The sequence below is a fragment of the Cnephaeus nilssonii genome (assembly GCF_951640355.1).
Source record: "Cnephaeus nilssonii genome assembly, chromosome: 19".
In the NCBI taxonomy this organism is placed as follows: Eukaryota; Metazoa; Chordata; class Mammalia; order Chiroptera; family Vespertilionidae; genus Cnephaeus; species Cnephaeus nilssonii.
In genome coordinates, this window is record NC_137090.1 from 35,663,901 (window position 1) to 35,671,056 (window position 7,156).

The 7,156-nt window shown below is 42.5% G+C and overlaps 1 pseudogene across 1 annotated transcript; it reads right to left on the reverse strand.

Annotated features, from left to right (window-relative positions):
* Positions 1–3,759: 3,759 nt before the first annotated feature.
* Positions 3,760–5,240, reverse strand: LOC307115465 (mitotic spindle assembly checkpoint protein MAD2A-like; annotated as a pseudogene). The gene is made up of 3 exons: positions 4,792–5,240; positions 4,195–4,348; positions 3,760–3,960 (listed from the first exon to the last, which is right to left on the reverse strand). The product of its transcript is annotated as a mitotic spindle assembly checkpoint protein MAD2A-like (transcript).
* Positions 5,241–7,156: the final 1,916 nt, after the last annotated feature.

A 7,156-nucleotide genomic window follows, 5' to 3' on the forward strand; every position in this document is an offset into this window, starting at 1 on the left:
GGAATGTAGAGAAGGAAAGGAGCCCAGGGTGTGGTTCTGTCCATTCATTATCCTGTCCAGGCACATCCCACTGGGGCCCAGCAGCGCCCTAACCACAGCTGGAGGTGGGAGAGGTACAGGAGACAGACAGGACCTGGTGTTTGCATGGGCTCTCTGCTAAAGAATCCAGGGACCAGGACAAACACACAATCTCTATTCTAGATAATCCAGGACCTTCTCCCCACCCAACCCCACTGGAGGCAGACGGCCTAAGGAAGACAAGATAAGCTGCCTGGGCAAATCCCCTCTTCCTTCTTCTCTCCTACGAGCCCAGCCAGGAGACTGAAGGGTCCCAGGTTCGATTCCAGTCAAGGTTGCAGGCTCGATCCCCTGTAGGGAGCATGCAGGAAGCAGCCAATCAATGATTCTCTCTCATCATGGATGTTTCTTTCTTTGTCTCTCTCTCTCCCCCTGTCCTTTCCTCTCTCAAATCAATATATGTGTGTGTGTGTGTGTGTGTGTGTGTGTGTGTGTGTGTGTGTGTGTATCTCAATATGATAGCCTGCTTTCCACATTTAGTCCACAAATCTTTGTGGAATGCCTATTGTGCAAGCACCATGCTAGGCACAGGGGATACGATGATAAACAAAAGCAGACAATGCCCAGCTCTCATAAAGGTTATAATCTAATAGGGATAATATTTCAGTTGAATAATCACCTTAAATAAATGTATGATTACAAAATAAGATTAATGCTATTGTGATAGATACTCTAGTAGTCCCTCAATGTCCATTCTCCCTTTATGAGTAGCATAGGTAAATGTCCACTTTCAGGTAAACATGTGGTTACCTAGAATAACAAATATACTTATCAGCCTTCTTGCATCTAGATGTGGTCATGTGGCTAAATTCTGGCCAATAGTAACAGAAATGGTATGTATAACTTCCAGAAAATGTCGTTAAAGAAGGGGGCTTGCCCTTTTCTCCTCTTTCTTCTTGATTGTGGGAATGTGGACATAATGGCTGGATCTCCAGCTGCTTTCTTGGATCATGAGGTGGCTTTGGGAATGAAAGCCATGTGTAGTGGAACAATAAAACTGAAGTAAACCTTGGTTCCAGGCACCATGGATTAGCCCAGGACTTCTGCATGTGAAAGAGACATGAACTTTAGTTTTGTTTAAGCCACTGTGACTTGGAGTTTTTCTGGATTTTTCAGTTACAACAGGGAGATAAATGGTTTTATCAGTATATATAACATGGAATCTGCCCCATATTGGGGGGCTTCTTTGAGGAAGTGATGCTTTAGTTGAGTGAGCCAAGAATGAAGTGGGATGTAAAAGGGTTTCAAGCAAAAGGGAAAAAGTCCCTTTGCAATGGCCCTGAGGTGGAAGAGAGCTTGGCATGTTGAAAGGAAGAGAAGGAAGGCCAGGTGGCTGTGACAGGAAAAGCAAGGAGAGAAATGGCACAAAATGAAATCAGAAAGATGACCACATAGGGCCTCATAGGCTTGTTAAGACGTTTGGTCTTTATCCCAATAATGGGGAGCCATTGAAGGGGTTTCAGCAAGGGGTTACCGGGTTAGATTTGCTCTCCCCTTGGCTAATAGTTCCATTCATCTGAAACTGTTACCATGCCCCACCCCAGAATATCCTTGAGGCCCAGACAAAATATTGTTTACCTGTGGATAAATTTGTTTTTTTTAAATCATTTTATTGCTGTGGTAGAATATATAACACAAAATTTGCCACTTTAACTGTTTTTAAGTGTGCAATTCAGTGGCTTTAATTACATTCACAATATTGTGCAACCATTACCACTATCTATCCCCCACTTTTTTTTTGTGGATGAACTTTTGCACTTACTAAACATTTAACAACTGTGTGTGGGATTGAACTGTTTCATTGCAGCAGTCACTGTGTGTGAATTCCTAGAAAGTGGGCTGTGGGCTGTGAGGAACAGTTGACCACGTCAGGGTCAGCTGGGGCCAGCCTGAGGAATGTCATACCCTGGCCAGCAGGTCCGCCAATCTGTCAGCTGTCACCAGTCAGGTCATTTGGTATGCTTTACTTAAGAGGAAGAATAGATCCCCTGAACTGGAACGGGGACGAGACCAGAGTTAACTGATGTTTGATGTCTTTCAGGATCTTAGGAAAACGTTCTGACCTAGTTGATCTACCAGAGAATGCCAGAAGCAACGGGGATTTTGCCCGTGATTCTCAACCAGGGGCAAACAGTTCTCTGTGGATATACACAGTGGTGTGCCCAGGATACATGAAGCCCCAGGACAGACACGGGGCGTTCTCCTGGAGCATTCATTTGACTTGATGGGAAATAACTCACATGCTTTTATTTTCAAACAAGTGTACATGCATTATGAGACAGAAAGTGACATAATGAAGTTTAAGTGTAAAATATAAGGTTTAAAGAGATTACACTTGCTGGTTTGGACCTTACTCTCAGATTTCCAGGAATACTTGTCCCTTTCCCCAGCTGATAGTAGTATTTTGGTATAGCATAGTGATTATGAATAGACTCTCAAGCCAAAGACCCAGGGTCAACCTCTCGCTCTGACATTTCTTAGCTGTGTCACCTTGGACAAATTATACAACCTAGCTGAGACTCAGTTTCCTAATCTGTTAAACAAGGAAAATGATTGTACCTAGTTATGTGTTAAATATTTATAAAATGCTTAGCACACACCAAGTATGCACTAGGAGTTCTTTTTCTAAAATATATTTTTATTGATTTCAGAGAGGAAAGAAGAGGGGGAGAGAGATAGAAACATCCATGATGAGAGAGAATCATGGATCGGCTACCTCCTGCAAGTCCCCCACTGGGGATCGAGTCCACAACCCGGGCAAGTGCCCTTGACCGGAATCGAACCTGGGACCTTTCAGTTCGCAGCCAAGGCTCTACCACTGAGCCAAACCGGCTAGGGCTGGGAGTTCTTTTTTAAATTTTATCTTTATTGTTGAAAGTATTGCAGATGTCTCTCCCCCCTCTCCCTGCCCATGAACCTCCTTTATTGGTAAGAGTAATAGTATGAAATGGTAATGGTTTAGACCAGTGGTGGGCAAACCGCGGCTCGCGAGCCACATGTGGCTCGCGAGCCGCGGTTTGCCGCTCTGTTGACTAATGAGTTTGCCGACCACTGGTTTAGACCTTGGGCTCCCTTTTCAAAGTCTTTAAACTTATAATACTAGCAGTGCTCTCTGCTGATTGTAAAATATTCAAACAATATAGAACTCAGTATAAGAAATCATGAAAGTTTCCACTTCCCCTAAATTCCAGTGACCAGACCAGAGGTAAACACAAATAACTGTTGTTGTGCATCCTTCCTGCCAAACATTTTTAAAAATTCAATATTTATTGAGCACCATGTACTTTATACCCTGTTACATTTTCCTCCTCATTCTTCTGCTGTGCTTTAGGGCATTTTGGCTGTGATGCTGATCATAGCCTTCTTCCAGAAACTTGTGATGGGTGGCATTGCTGAGAATAAATGAAAAACTGTGCTCCAGACCCAAAGCTGTGAGCAGTAGCCACTCTGTCCACAACCTCCCTCTAGGAAAATCACTTCGACAAAGGATCTTTTATGGACAATCTGAAGAGACTGAGACACTGGGGAGCTTCCGGAAAAATGGTCTTGACATTTTTTTGTTGTTGTTCTCTTTAACTTCAGGCTTTCAACTTAATTTTGTGATTTCATACTTCATGTGTGAAAGGAGGATGGTTGAAGGTTGAAGGCTGATAGAAGCTGCTAGTTCTTCTACTTCATTTCTCAGTATTTCCCTCTTTCTTCAGTCATGGACAGGGCTACTTTGCTGTTTACTTTGTGAATTGAAGTAGTGAAGGAACCCAATGAACTTGCTCAGAATCGGCAATGAACTGTGGTACCAACTCTTCCCACTTTTCAGGTACAACCAAATCTTTGTCTGCATAAATAAGAAGATCAAGCGAATAAGAAATGTCCAGGCCGAAACTGGTTTGGCTCAGTGGATAGAGCGTCGGCCTGCAGACTCAAGGGTCCCAGGTTCGATTCCGGTCAAGGGCATGTACCTTGGTTGCGGGCACATCCCCAGTGGGGGGTGTGCAAGAGGCAGCTGATCCATGTTTCTCTCTCATCGATGTTTCTAACTCTCTATCCCTCTCTCTTCCTCTCTGTGAAAAATCAATAAAATATATTTTAAAAAGAAAAAAAGAAGAAATGTCCAACAGTAGCAGAAATGCCACTATCGCTGTGATCTGTCTGATCACTGAACATATTTCACCTTGGATAGCTTTCTGAGACTTTTCTCTGGGTGTACTGTCTTCTTTGGCAGTCTTATCACACTCAGTATCAAATTGCCATCTTTCAAGGACCTCACCACCTTTTAAAAATATATATTTTTTTATTGATTTTAGAGAGGAAAGGAGAGGGAGAGAGAAATAGAAAAATCAATGATGAAAGAGCATCAAATCAATTGATTAGTTGCCTCCTGTAACCCCACACTGAGGATCAAGTCTGCAACCCGGGGATGTGCCCTGACCAGGAATTGAACCGTGACCTCCTGGTTCATAGGTCGATGCTTAACCACTGAGACACACTGGCTGCACACCACTTTTTTTTAAAAATATATTTTTATTGATTTCAGAGAGGAAGGGAGAGGGAGAGAGAGATAGAAACATCAATGATGAGAGAGAATCATGCCCCACACTGGAGATCGAGCCCGCAACCCGGGTATGTGCCCCTGGCCAGAATCAAACCTGGGACCCTTCAGTCCACAGGCTGATGCTCTCTACCCACTGAGCCAAACCAGCTAGGGCTGGGCACCAGTTTTATTATTCGAGATGACTACCACCAGTTTCTGAATTGAACACTTGTGTACCCAATCTTTTAGTTGTTCCATCACATTATTTAGGTATTTCATGAACTCAGGATCAGTTACTAGCAAGGTGAGTCACATTTCTGCATTTGAACAAAGGTTCCAGATGGATATATGGGCTTTATGCCACACTAATATACAATGCTGTTGATGCCAAATGAAAAGAACTCCCAGGAGTACTGCCCCACCATGGCCAGGCCCACAGATGCGGCCCACGCCCACGGGAGATGCCAACCGCAAGGCTCCGCAGCTGCTTCCTGCCACTGGTTTCAAATGTCTAAACATAAAATTTAATACTTCTAGCATGCACATCTTATGATATGTCAATTGTGCCTCAATAAAATGGTCAAAAATTTGATAGGAAAAATCAATATAATCTAGGATTTTACTAATACAAGGGCAGTGGTGTGCTGGAACTGGCTTGTCCAGCTTGTGAAAGCTGATAGTTAAGTTTTGAGCAAGCCAGTTGTTAACTACAGCCATCATTAAAACATAATTTATGCACTTTTACAATTAAACTAATTATATATTTTTTAAAATAATAACTACTTGCCCTGGCCAGGTGGTTCAGTTGGTTGGAGCTCTGAAGTGAAGTCATTCCATACACCAAAAGGTTGCAGGTTCGATTCCTGGTCAGGGCACATACCTAAGTTGCGGGTACCATCCCTAGTCGGGGCACCTACAGGAGGCAACAGATTGATGTTTCTCTTTCACATTGATGATTCTCTCTCTCTCTCTCTCTCTCTCTCTCTCTCTCAAATCAATTGGGGACGAAGAACCACATACTCTTGAATGAGAATTAAAAAGAAAAAAATTAAAATATATTTTATTGATTTTTTACAGAGAGGAAGGGAGAGGGAGAGGGTTAGAAAGATAGAAACATCGTTGAGATAGAAACATCGACCAGCTGCCTCCTGCACACTCCCTACTGGGGATGTGCCCGCAACCAAGGTACATGCCGTTGACCGGAATCAAACCTGGGACGCTTCAGTCCGCAGGCCGATGCTCTATCCACTGAGCCAAACCGGCTAGGGCAGGAAAAATTTTTCTAAATAATAAATACTCAAGATGCATTGTAACTATATTTTACTAGTATCTATGTTTGTGAGGTTATTCATATCTACTATATCTGTATGGTAGAAATATTATATAATGGTATGCTGCTGCCCCTCTCTTTCGAACTCCAGATTCAGTGATTCTACCTTGGAGGTTTGAAATTGGCCATGATGAGAGTATTTATACCATGAAAATTGGCAAACACTACAAATCAGGGTGTGTTTTTTCCCCCTCAGAGAACTAATCGGTAAACATTTACCAGCACTGAACTATTTAGGAATAACCACAAGGAGAATAAAAAAATATCTTTTAAATCAACAATAGAGAATTTAGCCTATCCAATATAAAGCACTAAAGGAGAAAAAAAAGGTATATGATAAATAGAAAACGTAATGGATGCCTGGTTAATCATGCCAATTAAATCTAAAGGTTTATATGGCCCTAGCTGGTTTGGCTCAGTGGATAGAGTGTCAGCCTATGGACTGAAGGGTCCAGGTTTGATTCTAGTCAGGGGCACGTGCCTGGGTTGCGGGCTTGATCTCCAGTAGGGGACGTGCAGGAGGCAGCCAATCAATGATTCTCTCTCATCATTGAGGTTTCTATCTCTCTTTCATTCTACCTTCCTCTCTGAAATCAATAAAGATATATTTTTTAAAAAAAGAACTTAAAAAATAAATAAATAAAGGTTTATATGGTTCCTCCTATTACCCTATTAAAGCCATAGGAAAGAACTAAAACTATGATAAGCCATAGAGAATAGTAGCAGAGGAAACATATAGAATGTCAACTACATTTTGGAAGATGGAAAGAGAATGAATTAGTAATAATTGATTCAGGTTTCAGCTGTCTCTGTTCTGCTAAGTCCTCCAGAGAAATAAGGCCACAAGTAGGAAGAAGCAGTAGATCCATTTTGAACAACGGCTGTAGAAAGCCTCAGAAGTTGGAAGCTGGAGGCATTGAATACCTCTCAAGGTGGGAGTGGAAGTTAGAGCTAAGCACAGAAGCATTAACTGACAGTTTGTGTAAAGAAATAGTTCCCGCCCTGACCAGTTTGGCTCAGTGGATAGAGCGTCAGCCTGCGGACTGAAGGGTCCCAGGTTCGATTCCGGTCAAGGGCATGTGCCTTGGTTGCGGGCACATCCCCAGTGGGGAGTGTGCAAGAGGCCGCTGATCGATGATTCTCTCTCATTGATGTTTCTAACTCTCTATCCCTTCCACTCTGTGAAAGTCAATAGAATATATATTTTTTAAAAAGAA